Raw genomic sequence first — 15958 nt, 5'->3', positions numbered from 1 at the left:
GGGAAGGCTTTGATTATTTCAGCAAGACAATGCCAAAATATGACAAAGGAGACCCCGAAATGTTGAGCAGCTGAAATCCTGTGTTAAACTAGAATGAGAACATTTCACTTTAAAAACTATAGCAGTCGGGCTCCTCATTTCCCAAATGCTTAGTGTTGTTAAACGAAGAGGTGATGCAGCACAGTTATAAATTTGCCCCCCTCCAACTTTTTTTTAAATGTGTTGTTGGCATCATATTCAAAATGGGCATATATTTTTCAGAAAACAATAAAATCCAAAGTTGTCTTTGTACTTGTTTTTTTTATTAAATAATTGATAAATTATTTATCACATCACTGCATTTTATTTTTATTTACATTTTGCACAGCATCCTAACTTTTGGAAATGGGGTTGTACATTAAGATTAAAGTTAGCTGTCTTTATTCTCTTTAATTTCATTATAACACTTTATACCCTGTCTGAAAATAAAGAATGCAGGGTGAAGTATTTTGAAACATAGGATGTTAAGATATGTTAAGAACCCACTCTACAGGACAAAGTTCACTGTCTGGTGAGTGTTGTGCCTGCACACACCTTCTCTCGAATGGACAACAGTTATATCGAGAAGATGAAACACATCAGGAACAAAGCCAGCGATTTGTGTGAGTTGCTGATTCATTAATGTAATATAAATATAAAACATAAGCATTTAATATAATATTTTTTATTAATTGTTACATTTTACATATGTATTTATCAATTATTTTAAAAGATAGGTATTATATTTAATACTAAATATTAATAAAATGCTTTGCGGAATAAAAGTTACTTTATGGTTTAGTGTTTTCTACTCCTACCAACATGAGTAATAAACTCACCAGCCACTTTATTACTGTTCAGGTGCTTGTTAACACAAATAGCTAATCAGCCAATCACATGGCTGCAACTCAGTGCAATTAGGCATGTAGAGGTGGTCAAGACAACTTGCTAAGGGACTTTGAACGTGGCGTGGTTGTTGGTGCCAGACGGGCTGGTCTGAGTATTTCAGAAACTGCTGATCTGCTGGGATTTTCACACAACCATCTCTAGGGTTTACAGAGAACGGTCAGAAAAAGAGGAAATATCCAGTGAGCGGTCAGGTGTGTGGACGACAATGCCTTGTTGATGTGAGAGGTCAGAGGAGAATGGGCAGACTGGTTCCAGATGATAGAAAGGCAACAAGAACCTAGGGATCTTAGTGAACCTTAGGGATCCAGCCTCGTGACCGGAAGGTCGCCAGTTCGATCCCCAAAGCCTACAGCACATGACACCTAACCCCCAAATGGTCCCCGGGCGCTGCGGATTGGGCTGCCCACCGCTCCGGGCAAGTGTGCTCACTGTCCCCTAGCGTGTATGTGGTGTTTCACTGCCCAGATGGGTTAAATGCGGAGGTGAAATTTCCCCGTTGTGGGACTAATAAGTGTCACTTAATGAAGAACTCAAATAACCAACCAAAATCTCTGAGGAACGTTTCCAACTCCTTGTTGAAAGCAATTAAAGCATCATTAACATTAAAGCAGTTCTGAAGACAAAAGGGTGTCCAACCTTTTACCAGCAAGGTGTACCTAATAAATTGCATTGCCATATCTATTGTCAGAGGAGAAGAAGAATCTTTGATACAAAATATTTTTAGTCATTTCTTAAAAAGATTTTAGAATTTATTTAAACCTCAGTCTACTACTTAAGACAACTTTACTATCTAGATTTTGCAGTGGCCCTAGTAAATGTATTTCAGAGAGAAACAAGCTGGGTGACGGCTAACATGTGCTTCTATCAAGACACATGAAGTCCAACCACATTTTTCGAACCGCTGCTAACACAACATCATTGGACAGCTGAGTATGCTTGGAGGAGAACGCTAACTACCAATTCTGTAACGTCTGCTGGAGTGAGCATTCCCTTTATGGCAACAAGGGGAACTAAACCATGCAAAATCCTCCCCACAGCAAAAACAGAGCCATCAGACCCCCACTTCATTGCAGGGGTCAAGCAGAGCGTATGCCACATACGCACTTGCCCACTTGTAAAGAATATGATGCAAGATAACTCATCTGACCATATCACTTTTTCCATCTCTGTAAACGTCACTTAAGTCACTGTTCCAGCTGAACAACTAACCAGTTGAGCAGTCTTCATGACTGAAACTGCTGCCATTCCTGCACCAATAATGGTTCCTCGTTTACAGCAACTTAAATCTTTTCTTTTTGCCATCTGGACTTTAACTGGGTCTGTTCAACAATTTTATACATTTTAGCTGAAACCTGAAACATTCACATAAATCACCAAGACAGTCAAATATGATCATGTTGCAGTGTCAGCTCAGAAGCAGATGCAGAAAACAAAAGCTTGTAAAGGCGAATGCCCTTTTATTACCCTGACATGAAACATAAAGGGCAGTGACACGAGAGGACAAGATATCCAACACCTTGTATCTCAGCCTCCGTGGTCACAATTGCACTAATAACACGGTCAACAACTGTCACAACAAACTGACCTTTATAACCGGCAGTATTGCATGACAATGAAATGTTGGAGTAAGTTTTGCCCAAGAGATTTACCTGCAAGACATGGAATCCACCTAGACACTATTGAACAAATAGCCTGTTGCTCCCTGGCTGCTACTCTTACTGCTATACACTTACATTTATGACACTTGGCAGATGCTCTTTTCCAGAACGACTTACAGTTTGATTATTTTATGCAGGGAGGCCAAAGTAGTGTTAGGAGTCTTGCCCAAGGACTCTTATTGGTAAAATGTAGGGTACTTCTGTTTGTGAATCCTGTTTGGGACAGTAGCCATGGCAGCTTGTTGCTTTGCAATCTGTGTGTGTCTGTCTGTAAGTCTCCAAGAAAGAAAATTACTTACTTTTTTGAAAACTATATCACTGAGTGAATACTCCTGTTGTAGTTTGAAACTAAGCCAAAGAAAAGGATATATCAGGACCCAGGATGCATTAAAATTGTTCTTTTTCAGTCATGAATTTTCTGGTCATGGGGACATTTTAATGTGTACAATCAGTGTACTATGGCTTTAAGTATTTTCCCCTGTTGTCATGTGACCTAGGTGTAGTTTTGTTTCTTAGTTTGGTCAAATTAATTAACTTCCAATCACCATATACCAGTGCATTCTGTGCATTCATAGAATTATTTATGTGGTCATTGACATAAGCTTTCATTAGGTCTTTAATGTAGTTTTTAATTATGTAAGTCATAGATTTCATGAAAAAGCTTACCAAGAATATTCAAATTAAGTGTTTCATTAGTTATAGTTTTAATTTTCAATTATGTTGGCTTGACATTCAGTAATACTGAAACGATGTATGTTTATGTATTTATTTTAATATAGCACATTTTATCGTTTTATCCAAACATTAACAGATTTTTTTTTTATTATTTGCAATTATCTGTGCATGTCAGGCATCCCAAATGTGGTTGTTATGACGATGGTTGATGCTGATGTCTGTCCTCTGGTCAATAAAGATCTCACACAGATCTACAGAAGCAGGAAAATCAAAGAAAAGGTTGGTCACTATTTTCTGATTCATGTGTGTATGGTCATGCATGGACTTTACACAGATGCTGACAGTTAACCCTCTGGGGTCTAAGAGTTGACTTGATACATAAATAAACTTCACCTATAAGCCATCTTATATTCTACTTCAAAAGAGCTTGCCACTCTTAGCAAGACCTAAGGTACGAAGTTATGTTCCCATGCTGATTTACTTCAGTGTCTGCCATATATATTTATTTCGTTGTGCAGAAGCTCATAGGGAGAACCTCCCTACCACGTTTTAAATAAAGCATAAGGGGGGCTTGCTGGATGGTTGTTGGAAAAAAGTTTGACAACACTTTGTCGTAACTTTCAATAACTAACCATTACTAACTATGAACATAGGTCATAATTTAAAAATCTGTATAAAACTTCACTTTATGTTGTGGCTAATACTACAAAGACAACATATGAAATGTTGAAACTGTTGTTTTTTGAAAAATGAATGCCCATTTTGAATTTGATTGCAATAACACATACCAAAAAAGTTTGGATTGGGGCATGTTTATCCTTGTGTTTCATAATTTCTTCTTTTAAAAACACTCTGTACGCATTTGGGAACTGAGGAGACAAACTGTAGTTTGGAAAGTAAAATGTTTCCCCATTCTGGTTTCATATAGGATTTCAGCTGCTCAGCAGTTCAGATCTCCTTTGTCATATTTTTCATTTCATAATGCAGCAAGTTTTATCAGTGGGTGATAGGGCTGGACACCTGGCAGGCAAATGTAGCACCCAGACTTTTTTTATATGGAGCCATGCTGTTTTAATACATTAAAAATGTTTGGCATTGTCTTGCTGAAATAAGTAAGATCATCCCTGAAAAAGATGTCATCTGGATGGCAGCATATGTTGCCAAAACATGTATATATCATTCAGCATTAATGCTGCCTTGACAGATGTACAGACACAGTGTCCATGATTTCCAAAAATAATTCCAAATGTTGATTTGTTGGACCTCAGGACACTTTTCCGCTTCCCCTCAGTCCATTTTAAATGAGCTCAGGCCCAGAGAAGGTGGCAGCATTTCTGGATCCCGTATATATTATTTCCTTTTTGCGTTTTAGAGTTTAAACTTGTGATGAACTGTTTTCACAGACAATGGTTTTCAGAAGTGTTCCTGAACCCATGCAATGATTTTCACTACAGAATCATATCTGTTTTTAATGCTGTACTACCTGAGGGCCCAAAGGTCACAGGCAGCAAATACTGGTTTTCGGCCTTGTCCCTTGCATACAGAGATTTCTACAGATATTCTGAATCTTTTAATATAATAATGTGCTGTAAATGATGAAAAGCTAAAGTTCTTGAATTGTTGTACTATTTAATTGTGTAGTCTTTCACATAGAGTTGAGCTCCTCCTCAACTTTTTTTTCCGAAAGACTCAGACTCTCTGGGATGCTTTTTATACCCTTTTTATTACTGAGCTGTTGTCAGTCAACCACCTGCTGTTTGTTTGTTTAGCATTACACAAGTTTACCAGCTTTTTATTGCCCCGTTCCAACTTTTTTGGAATGTGTTGTTGGCATAAAATTCAAAATGGGCAAATAATATTGAAAAATCAATTAAATGTCTCAGTTTCAACATGACACATTGCCTTTGTACTATTTTCAATTAAATATAAGGTTTAAATGATCTGCAAATCATTGCATTTTGTTTTTATTTACATTTTGCACAGTGTCCCAACTTTTCTGCAAATGGGGTTGTAAATATTAAGCTCTAACCAGACTATTTTGCGCTATACTGTTTTACTAACAAGAAACTCAATTAGTCTGTTATCGTATACCTCCCTTCATAGTCCAGGATAAAGCCCCAGTGTGATCACTTCAGAAAGAGGGTGGGCAAAGAGAAAACCACCTGAGCTGCAAATGGGGGTAGATTATTGTAGCTTCCATGGTGAGACCAGGGGGTTGTTCTGCCCTTTTTCTGTGCCACGTTGCATTGAGCACCTTTTGTGGATGCTGTGGGACCAAGTCATGTACTGAGCATTAGTTTTATTAGTCTTTAACTACTGCTTTAGGTCTGCTACCATCTTTTCCTGAATGTTAGATTTGAGCAGTCCCCAGCTAATATGGACAACCAAGTCAACCTCCAGGGTGGAGGAAAGATCTGGAATGAATCACCCATAATAGTTCAAAATGACCAGATAGGCCTGAAGCTCCCTGGTGTTTTGTGGTTCTGGAGCATCTGTGATGGCTTGCATGTTTTACTCCAGTGGTAGGACGTCCTTTGATGTCACTTTGTGACCCAGACACTTCAGATGACAGTGGAGTGGAGATCAGCTTCCTTCAACCTAGACAGAACCTTATTCAAAGTGCACAAATGCTGCTCCTCACTGACACCAGTCATAAGGATATCAACAGGATCCAGTCCTCCCAGCAGCCCTTCCATTGCCCTGTTTACACATGTCCACAAGCAATGCAAGCACTTGGCCAGTGATGAATGTAACAATAGGTGTGCATTTAATAATGTGTTAATATATAAATTGGAAACTGATATACATCAGAATCAGATTTATTGACTAAGCATGTTGATACACAAAAGGAATTTGGGTCTGGCCGTTGGTATCTCTAGTATTATATGCAATATACATACAATGTACATTTACAATACACAATGTAAGATATATAGAGTACACACAGTACAACAAATATGCAATACTATATAAAGACAAGCAATATACAGACAATGTACATGTAATTTACAGACAATTCACAATATACAAACAACATACAGATTATATAGAGCCAAACAATATACAAAAGTGGGTGTGGTAGTGCACTACAATACAGGGATACCAGCTAATACCTTTACCTTGTCCTATATCCAGTGCATAGCTCTATGTCTTAACAACATAATGCGATTTTTTGTCTCACAGTAACAGTTTCCTTGTGTTCAGATGCAGGAATGCAGCAACAGACTCGGCCCAACCATGAAAAATATCTTCCCAGTGAGCAACTATCATGAAGAGAGTGAAACAAATGACACCAAAGATGTGCTTATCCTAACAGCATTATTGCAGATCGTAAACCGTGCAAAAAATTATGTTTATGAGCAGCATAACATCTGTGAATAATTTGCTTTTGACTCGACTTTGACTCAAACACCAGTGACTCAGACTTTGACTCAGACTTGAGACAGATGACTCAGAAAGACTTGAGACCTAAAGTGAAAATGAAGTGAAAGGCATCTGACTGAAGATGGGATTCTACACACTTGCCATGTGAATGGATTGAATGCTGCTGTAATGCTGCTGTGAATGCTGCTGTAAATTTGATAATCCATCAAATTCGTTCATTCGTTCATTCATTCATTCATTCAGTCATTCATCTTCTAACCCGCTTATCCTCCTGGGTTGCGGGGTGCTGGAGCCAATCCCAGCGGACATCATGGCAGGAAACACCTGGACAGGCCCTCAGTCCGTCACAAAGTTGAATTTAATGATACATTGAAAAAATCTTTTAATGTGTAGTTCACTAATTTTTGAGTATACCTTCACTATACCTGTCCAGTATACACCCTGGACAGGTCGCCAGTCCATCACAGGGTGAAAACAAAATAATAAGAAATTAATATTCAGCCATACTGAATAACTTGCTGTGCTATTACTCCTACTCATTTTTGGTGCCCAGTGTTGAAACAGCCTTAAATAACTTGGGACTTGACTTGAGACTTGCCTGTATAGACTTGGGACTTGACTTGAGACTTGCTTCTATAGACTTGGTACTTGACTTGAGACTTGCCTGTATAGACTTGGGACTCGACTTGAGACTTGCCTATATAGACTTGGAACTTGACTTGAGACTTGCTTGTACTTGGTACTTGGCTTGAGACTTGCCTGTATAGACTTGGAACTTGACTTGAGACTTGCCTGTATAGACTTGGGACTTGACTTGAGACTTGCCTGTATAGACTTGGGACTTGACTTGAGACTTGCTTGTACTTGGCACTTAGCTTGAGACCTGCCTATATAGACTTGGTACTTGACTTGAGATTTGCCTATATAGACTTGGGACTTGACTTGAGACTTGCCTGTATAGATTTGGAACTTGACTTGAGACTTGCCTATATAGAGTTGGGACTTGACTTGAGACTTGCTTGTATAGACTTGGTACTTGACTTGAGACTTGCCTGTATAGACTTGGAACTCGTCTTGAGACTTGCTTCTATAGACATGGGACTTGACTTGAGACTTGCCTATATAGAGTTGGGACTTGACTTGAGACTTGCTTGTATAGACTTGGTACTTGACTTGAGACTTGCCTGTGTAGACTTGGAACTCGACTTGAGACTTGCCTATATAGACTTGGGACTTGACTTGAGACTTGCCTGTATAGACTTGGGACTTGACTTGAGACTTGCCTGTATAGACTTGGGACTTGACTTGAGACTTGCTTGTACTTGGCACTTAGCTTGAGACCTGCCTATATAGACTTGGTACTTGACTTGAGATTTGCCTATATAGACTTGGGACTTGACTTGAGACTTGCCTGTATAGATTTGGAACTTGACTTGAGACTTGCCTATATAGAGTTGGGACTTGACTTGAGACTTGCTTGTATAGACTTGGTACTTGACTTGAGACTTGCCTGTATAGACTTGGAACTCGTCTTGAGACTTGCCTGTATAGACATGGGATTTGACTTGAGACTTGCTTGTATAGACTTGGTACTTGACTTGAGACTTGCCTGTGTAGACTTGGAACTTGACTTGAGACTTGCCTATATAGACTTGAGACTTGCTTGTACTTGGTACTTGGCTTGAGACTTGCCTGTATAGACTTGGAACTCGACTTGAGACTTACCTGTATAGACTTGGAACTCGACTTGAGACTTGCTTGTACTTGGTACTTGGCTTGAGACTTGCCTGTATAGACTTGGAACTCGACTTGAGACTTGCTTGTACTTGGTACTTGGCTTGAGACTTGCCTATATAGACTTGGTACTTGACTTGAGATTTGCCCATATAGACTTGGGACTTGACTTGAGACTTGCCTGTATAGACTTGGAACTCGACTTGAGACTTGCCTGTATAGACTTGGAACTCGACTTGAGACTTGCCTGTATAGACTTGCTACTTGACTTAAAACTTGCTTGTACTTGGTACTTGGCTTGAGATTTACCTATATAGACTTGGTACTTGACTTGAGATTTGCCTATATAGACTTGGAACTTTTGACTTGCCAGTGTCGACTTGGAACTCAAATTGAGATTCGCTTGTACTGACTTTTTACTTGAATCAATTCTCGACTGTCTTGACTTGGAACTTGACTTGGAATTCAAGTGTCAAGTCTTGAGACTTACTTCTTGTTTATGTCATGACTTAAAATTGGCATTAAGATCATAATCTGATGATAATATCATAAGGATGATCAGTATCTAATTTGCAATATGTAGTGTTCCCTTTTTCTTTTATGGCATGTAAACAAAATCTCATCGATGTTGTGTCAGTGATTTTTCTTTATTTATTTCAGCATAAGAACAGTGGCTTATACTGTTCAAATTTGGCATTTGAAATATTTCCTTATTGCTCCTTTTAGATTTGGACATTTAGCTCAGTGTGAGATCAACAACCATTTGTGTGAAACTGCTTATGTCTTTGCTTTTTTTCTGTAGTTCTATACCACACCTTGTTTGAATTCATGATTTCCGAAAGCATGAATTCAAAAAGCATGAATAATTAAATCACCCATAATTATCCATCCATCCATCCATCCATCCATTTTCTAAGCCGCTTCTCCGTCTATCATTTTGTAAAATAAAATCTCCTGTTTACCTTGTGTTAAGTAAAATACTTGGTGATAATGTCTTGGTGTTTTTTTTTCTTTGTCCTTATTTAAATTTCTTGTCCTTAATAAAGACTACCTATCCAAAAGTAATGGAATGTAATCAGATTACATGTCTTTAACATAGTAATCCTTTGGATTAGTTAATAGTTGCATTTTAACAGGTAATCAGTAGTATGTAAATGTTTTTTTAAATAATCTTTCTAACCCTGCTAACCAGTCCTATTGAGTCTATCAATACCAGGACTAATGAGTTAATTCATTCTGAAACTTTGCAACTAAGGCTACATTTACACAGCAGGTAAAAGTGGCCCAAATCTGATTTTCTCACCAAATCCAAATTTTTTGTTTGGCTGTTGACATTATATTTTAAATGTGACCCATATGTGACATCAGCCTGAACAGATCAGCTCCCAAAGTGACCCGTATGCGCAAAAGAACAATACTTCACGTGGTTTGTCCAGAAGTAAACAATCATGATGACTGGCGAATGCTAGTCGCTCCAGGTTTCGTTCTCTCCAGCATCGCAGGAGCGATTATGAAGTTCCAGTGGATGATAGCTGGGCTCATCACCCACAGTGTGTTCGAGTTCGGCATAAAAAGGGCACCATATTCGGCCATGGCCTGTTCTTTGGTTCGTGTCCTCAGATTGTTTAAACTGTTCTCTGATGCTGCAACAGCTACGATGAGTCTACTCTGATTTTTTGGTACAGAATCATCAACTTAAATGTGTGTGAGCCTCAGCAGCATGAAATTATGACGAATGTCGAGTTGACTTGGCATAAAAGTCTCATGAATTTCGATCTGGCTGTTCAGACTGAGTCGCATTGCCGGAGATTGGATACGGATCGTATTTCAGTACCACATATGAAAGCGTCTCAAATCGGAATTGAAAATGTCAGATTCAATGTGATTTTTGCTGTTCTCACTGACACACAGATGACACATCTGTGTCACATTTGAGGAAAAAGATCGGATTTGGGCCACTTTTACCTGCTGTGTAAACGTAGCCTAAGAGAGTCCAAACCTTTGCACATGCTACAATTACTATTTTATTTTTAGTTCAAATTCAGTGCTACAGCATGCAAAATGCATGGCTTGGTCAATAAGAGTCATAAATTCACAGTGCCAGTGTAGTTTTAATACAACTGTTTTTCAGAGGTGTCCTGGGCAAGAGCCAATCAAAATGCAAAAGAAGTCATACATGTTAAAGACACATGTCAAGTGAAGCTCCAGCTGGCTGCAAAAATGAACACAATGAATCTTCAGAAACAGAGCAATGCATTTTAAGAGAATGAGTGCTGGTAAATAATAGTAATTTGTCTAGTAAGATGCAGCATAAACTACAAAACAGAAAAAGATTTGGCAGACATTTGTAGAACATATTAACATGCCAGCAAATGTAAGATGAATTGCTGTCAACTGTCAAAAGTGAAGGTGGGATAAAAAAGAATGAAAAAAAGAAAGGATAAGCATTCAGATATTAGTGGGACTTCGAGCACACAGGCATAGCAAACCATTTAACTTTTAATAAAGAAACTAAATTTGTTCATTATAAAATGTTCCACTGGAAAAAAGTAATAATATAATGAATTCTAACAATTCCTTCAATTAAAAGTTGAAATTTAATGTTTTAGCATGTAAGAGTTTCTCATTGGTTCAAACCTATTTCTAATTCACTGTTATTGCAATAAATTTTTGAAGCTACAAGATACAAACATTACTAGTAAATATTACATTTTAACTAGTAAAAATTCTGTTTTGACTAGTTTGAATTTTTACTAGTAATATTGTGTATATAAAGTATTGGGACACCTACACATCACACCTAAAAGAGCTTTTATGACATCCCATTCTAAATCCATAGGCATTAATATGGAGTTGGTTCCCCTTTGCAGCTCTAACAGCTTCCACTCTTCTGGGAAACGTTCTACAAGATGTTGGAGAGGGTCTGTGGGAATTTTTGACCATTCATCCAGAAGACCATTTGTGAGGTCAGACACTGATGTTGGAAAAAAGGGACTGGCTCGCAATCTGTGTTCTATTTCATCCCAAAGGTGTTTGAGTTGAGGTCAGGGCTCTGTGAGGGCCAGTCAAATTCTTCCATACCAAACAGCCAGCCATGACTTTATGGACCTTTCTTTAAGCACTGGGAGTCAGTCATGCTGGAACAGGGTCGATTCTTCCCTAAACTGTTCCCACAAAGTTGGAAGTATATAATTGTCCAAAATGTCATGGTATGCTGAAGCATTAAGATTTTCCTCACTGGAACAAATGGGCCTAGTCCAAACCTGAAAAACAACTCCATAGCATTATCCTTCCTCCACCAAACTTATGCCTTATATATGCATATGTGTGTGTACAGACCAATTTCAAATCTACATTTCATTGAAAAAAATATTGAGAAAATTGTCTCTGTCCTTAAATAGGTCACAGTGTTGCCTTTGATATTTGATAGTTGCCATTGGCCATAACATTCTCAGAGAGACTTGAGAACTGGATTAGGCTCTCAGGAACTGTCCTAAAATGGATCAGTATTCACTATTTTAGTGGTTCTTTGGGCTTCAACCACATTTCATTAACTTCTCCGCAAGACTAGCTCACTTTGCCTCCTGTACGACTTTTATAGAGCTAAACTGAGCTGTTGTTGTGCGGGGAGAAAAAAGTTCACTATAAAAACTCACAACACAAAGGGTACTGTTTTCCACCTTGGATGAAAACATGGCTACCTTCCTCTGGAATCTATCCACAAGTAAGTACTTTTGCCTTCTTATTTAATTTGGTTACTCAATTAAAACTTTCTTGACATCCCCAAGTTTTCAGAAATATAACAGTGCTTAAACTGTTTTTTTTCTTGTTTTTCTTGCGCTCTTGGTCACCATTCAACTTCAGATTTCCAGCATAAAAAAGATCAATTAATAACTGCTATTTACAAACAGCATGTGTCTGTCTGTTTGAATATGAAATGTCCCCATTACATAGAAAGTCTTTGCATATATATATATATATATATATATATATATATATATATATATATATATATATATACGAAAATGCCTTGTTGATGTGAGAGGTCAGAGGAGAATGGGCAGACTGGTTCCAGATGATAGAAAGGCAACAGTAAGTCAAATAACCGATCAAAATCTCTGAGGAACGTTTCCAACACCTTGTTGAAAGTCTGCCACGAAGAATTAAAGCAGTTCTGAAGACAAAAAGGGGGTCAAACCTTTTACTATCAATACTATGTACCTAATAATGTGGCCGGTGAGTGTATATATATTGTGGCAGAGGGCACCTCTGGGTTCAATTCTTGGGCCACTCTTATTCAATTTATGCATGCTGCCCCTTGGCCAAATATTACGAGACTCTGGGATATCTTACAACAGCTATGTAGATGATATTCAGATCTATGATCTCCCCAAACGACTATGGTCCCTAGCCCTTCTTCTCTATAGCAGCACTTTATGCCAATTTAATTTTAGTGTTGTTTGATTTTGAATGATTCTAATGTAATTTCTAAATATATTTTAATTATTCATCTTAATCAGGTTTTTCATTTCTGTTCCCCTTTATGTTTTCAATGACTATTTTCATTTGTAATGCACTTTGAATGACAGTAATGTATGAAAGGTACTATGAACTTGCCTGTTTGTGAGCTCTTAACCGGTAAGAATGACACAAGATATACAACAAACCAAATAAAAAATAAACATACAAATAAAAAAGTACAGATGAATTTCCTTGGATATATCCAACTGATTATCTTTGTTATTTAGTTTATTTACTTTGCTGTTCATCAGCTTGAAAACTTTTGAACCTCTGTATTCTGGTTGGCTAGCTGTTTTGGTGAAATACGAAGACCCTTGTAACAACAGTGGTGCAAGAATGGGTACAACAGGTTTTTAAATTAGAGTAGGCTTAGAAACCCTTTGTGAGGACCGACCGATTCGGGTCCGATCGTGGAAGAGGAACCAGAGAGCGGATAACACCTGTCCAGTAAAATCTCTCAGTCTCAGCGAGCGCGCTCGGTGCAGGAAGACAGAACCACTTTCATAAGCAATCAAAGAGTTTATTAAGTCTTCTGCACACAGAAAGAAGGGCACTCCTTCTTTTATACAAACATGCCCTGCCCTGTTGCGTACAAGCAAACAGGGTGGACCCAAATAAGTTGTCTAACAGTCATAAAATGCTAAGCTGACAGAAACACACTCACGGACCACAGGAACTGCCCAAGGGAGGGGGGGCTTCTGCTCTGTGTACGATAATCTTACCTACAAAATGGAACAAATGGTTCTGGACGGAATGTTTTCCGGATAAGAGGAGCAAGTTGTTTGTGCAAACTGCCAAGGACAGCAGCTATGCTTGCTGCAAAATCAGCTTAGAGCAGAATTATCCCTTTCATTCCCCTCTTTTATGCCTCACCAACTGGTGGGGCATAACATGGCAAGTTACTGTGGTGCGTGAGAACACACATACATATTATTGGTGCTGGAGATGAGAGGCTGGTATACGGGTCGCGGGGGTCGCATCGCGGAGGCCAGCACGTAGACCCTTTCCATGAGACATCTGAAAAAACAAGGACCTAAACACAACAACAGCAAAACCATACAGATAAAGGGGACAGCCATGGCAAAATAAGGAGTAAGTAGTTAATAAGGAGCTAGTAAGGAGTTAGTAAGGACATATTTAAGAATGTACTGCAAACATGTAGCAAGATCTGTAGTGTTGCGAGTTTTAGAACAAAAATCCTGTGATAGAGAAAGAGAATAATTAATGTGAGGGTAATCATAATGAGTAACATTCAAACAGTCAGGAGACAGACAGGTGTGTGCTACCGCCTGCAGAGTAGCAGAGAGATCCTGAGGGGCCGTGACCATGGAGTGCTTGTTCACACTGGAGGGCATCAGGTGACACACGTAGCAGGAGTCATTGGTGTACTGCTTGGCAGTCCAGTTAGCATACTGCCAGAAAACGTTATCCATGGGGGATCCGCCAGCACGTTCCACCAGGCACAGGATTAATATTAGCTGCAACATACTTCTGTAACACAGGACAGGTTAGAGATAGGAAACAAAAATATTTAGATGTCTATCATGTATATACATCACTGTGGGGCTGACTGACATCTGGAGGCATGAATCCACTGTGGGAAAAGATCGGTTAATACCCCCATGCGTGTGACAGCGAGTACAGTAGTGGGTACAGAGAAAGGGTAGTCTGAAAAACCCTTTCTCTCAAATTTCTTGACCAATACCTGATCGCCCGGCTTAAAAGCATGGGTTGGGACCTTGGGAGGGTCTGTGATAGTTTGGTTGACCCTCTCCCAGTATTCATTCAGAACAGTTAACAACCCTGTGGTGTACTCGCTGCGACGCACATCCAAGTCCGCCGTTCCCCCCAGAGCCATTTTCTGACGCCATGGGAGGGGGAACGGACGTCCCATGACAATTTCATACGGCGACAGACCACCCAGAGTGTCTGTGCGCGTCATCCGCAGTTCGGCCAGAACTACAGGTAAAACCTTCACCCAGTTGGTGGTGTTCTGCGTCTGCATGGCTTTTCGTAACCGCCCTTTAATGGTACGATTAACCCTTTCGACCATACCCGATGATTGAGGGTGATAGGGGATGTGGAAAGCCCAGTCCATGCTTAGAAATCCCTTGACTATACGCATTTCCATTGTCTTTATAGCCTGTATCGATAAAATGAGAAAGTAATGTTGACCTACTCCTGTCCACCAACAGATAATTCAGCATTTATGCTTTTTCGTGTTTATATCATGTTTTAAAAACAGTGAAATTAAACACATGGTTGATTTTCTGAGTGAAAATGCGTAAAGGCATCCTCTGCAGAGAACAAACTAATTTTAGTGCACAATTTCTATGTATTTACTGAGTTTAACATGCTGAAAAATACTACTAAAACAGTGCATTAACATTTGTTTTTCTCTATGAATAGATGAATGATATTAAAAAAAAAGAAAAAACGTTTACGCTGTGGTAAACAGAAGTGTTCCAAAGCCAATAAAGTTTGTCCTGTGTACGTTTCTACCTGGAATGGCAGGGGATCCTCTGATTTACGAGGCTGTTTAGTAGTTAAATGTTGCTACAGGCAGGCTAACACTGCTGCACATTAAATTGACATCATGAGACTGCCAACCACACCAAAACCAAACAAGAAAAAAAGTGTGGTAGTTGTTTTGGCAGTTGAGTAGCTGTTTGAGTAGCTGGTGTTGTTGCATATTAGTGTTGAAGTTTCATTGTAGGCGTAGATCACTTTCACATAGGTCAGTGCTCAGGAATATTATCTGGCTTTTTGCAGAAATGTGGCAACACTTTGATTCCTTAGTCACCTTTACTTTTTCTGTTAGAGAAAACAGGCTTAGACCATTATGTAAACCTGCCAACTACATAATGATGCACAAATTTTACTGATTTACTCAGCTTTCTACACATTACTAACCTCCAGAGGAGTAAAGAAGACTGAAACACTATTTCCCGAAGCCTGGTTGCCTTTTCCAGACAAAACAACTAAAACTGAAGCACTATCTAAATACATATGGGCATAAATACATAGTATTTGTAATTTGACTATTTGATAATCTTTTT

The 15958-nt window shown here is 38.8% G+C and overlaps 1 long non-coding RNA gene across 2 annotated transcripts; it reads left to right on the top strand.

The window, feature by feature from the left end:
- The first annotated feature begins 351 nt into the window (after nt 1–351).
- On the top strand, nt 352–9373 carry LOC108441466. 2 transcript variants are annotated; one of them, XR_001858941.2, is made up of 3 exons: nt 352–641; nt 3436–3539; nt 6465–9373. It is a non-coding gene; the product is annotated as an uncharacterized LOC108441466 (long non-coding RNA). The 2 variants fall into 2 exon arrangements; XR_005131148.1 differs by lacking the exon at nt 352–641 and having other exon boundaries at nt 1429–3539.
- Nucleotides 9374–15958: the final 6585 nt, after the last annotated feature.

The sequence above is a fragment of the Pygocentrus nattereri genome, chromosome 12 (genome assembly GCF_015220715.1).
Source record: "Pygocentrus nattereri isolate fPygNat1 chromosome 12, fPygNat1.pri, whole genome shotgun sequence".
NCBI lineage: Eukaryota > Metazoa > Chordata > Actinopteri > Characiformes > Serrasalmidae > Pygocentrus > Pygocentrus nattereri.
This window is presented reverse-complemented; position numbering and strand designations above follow the sequence as displayed.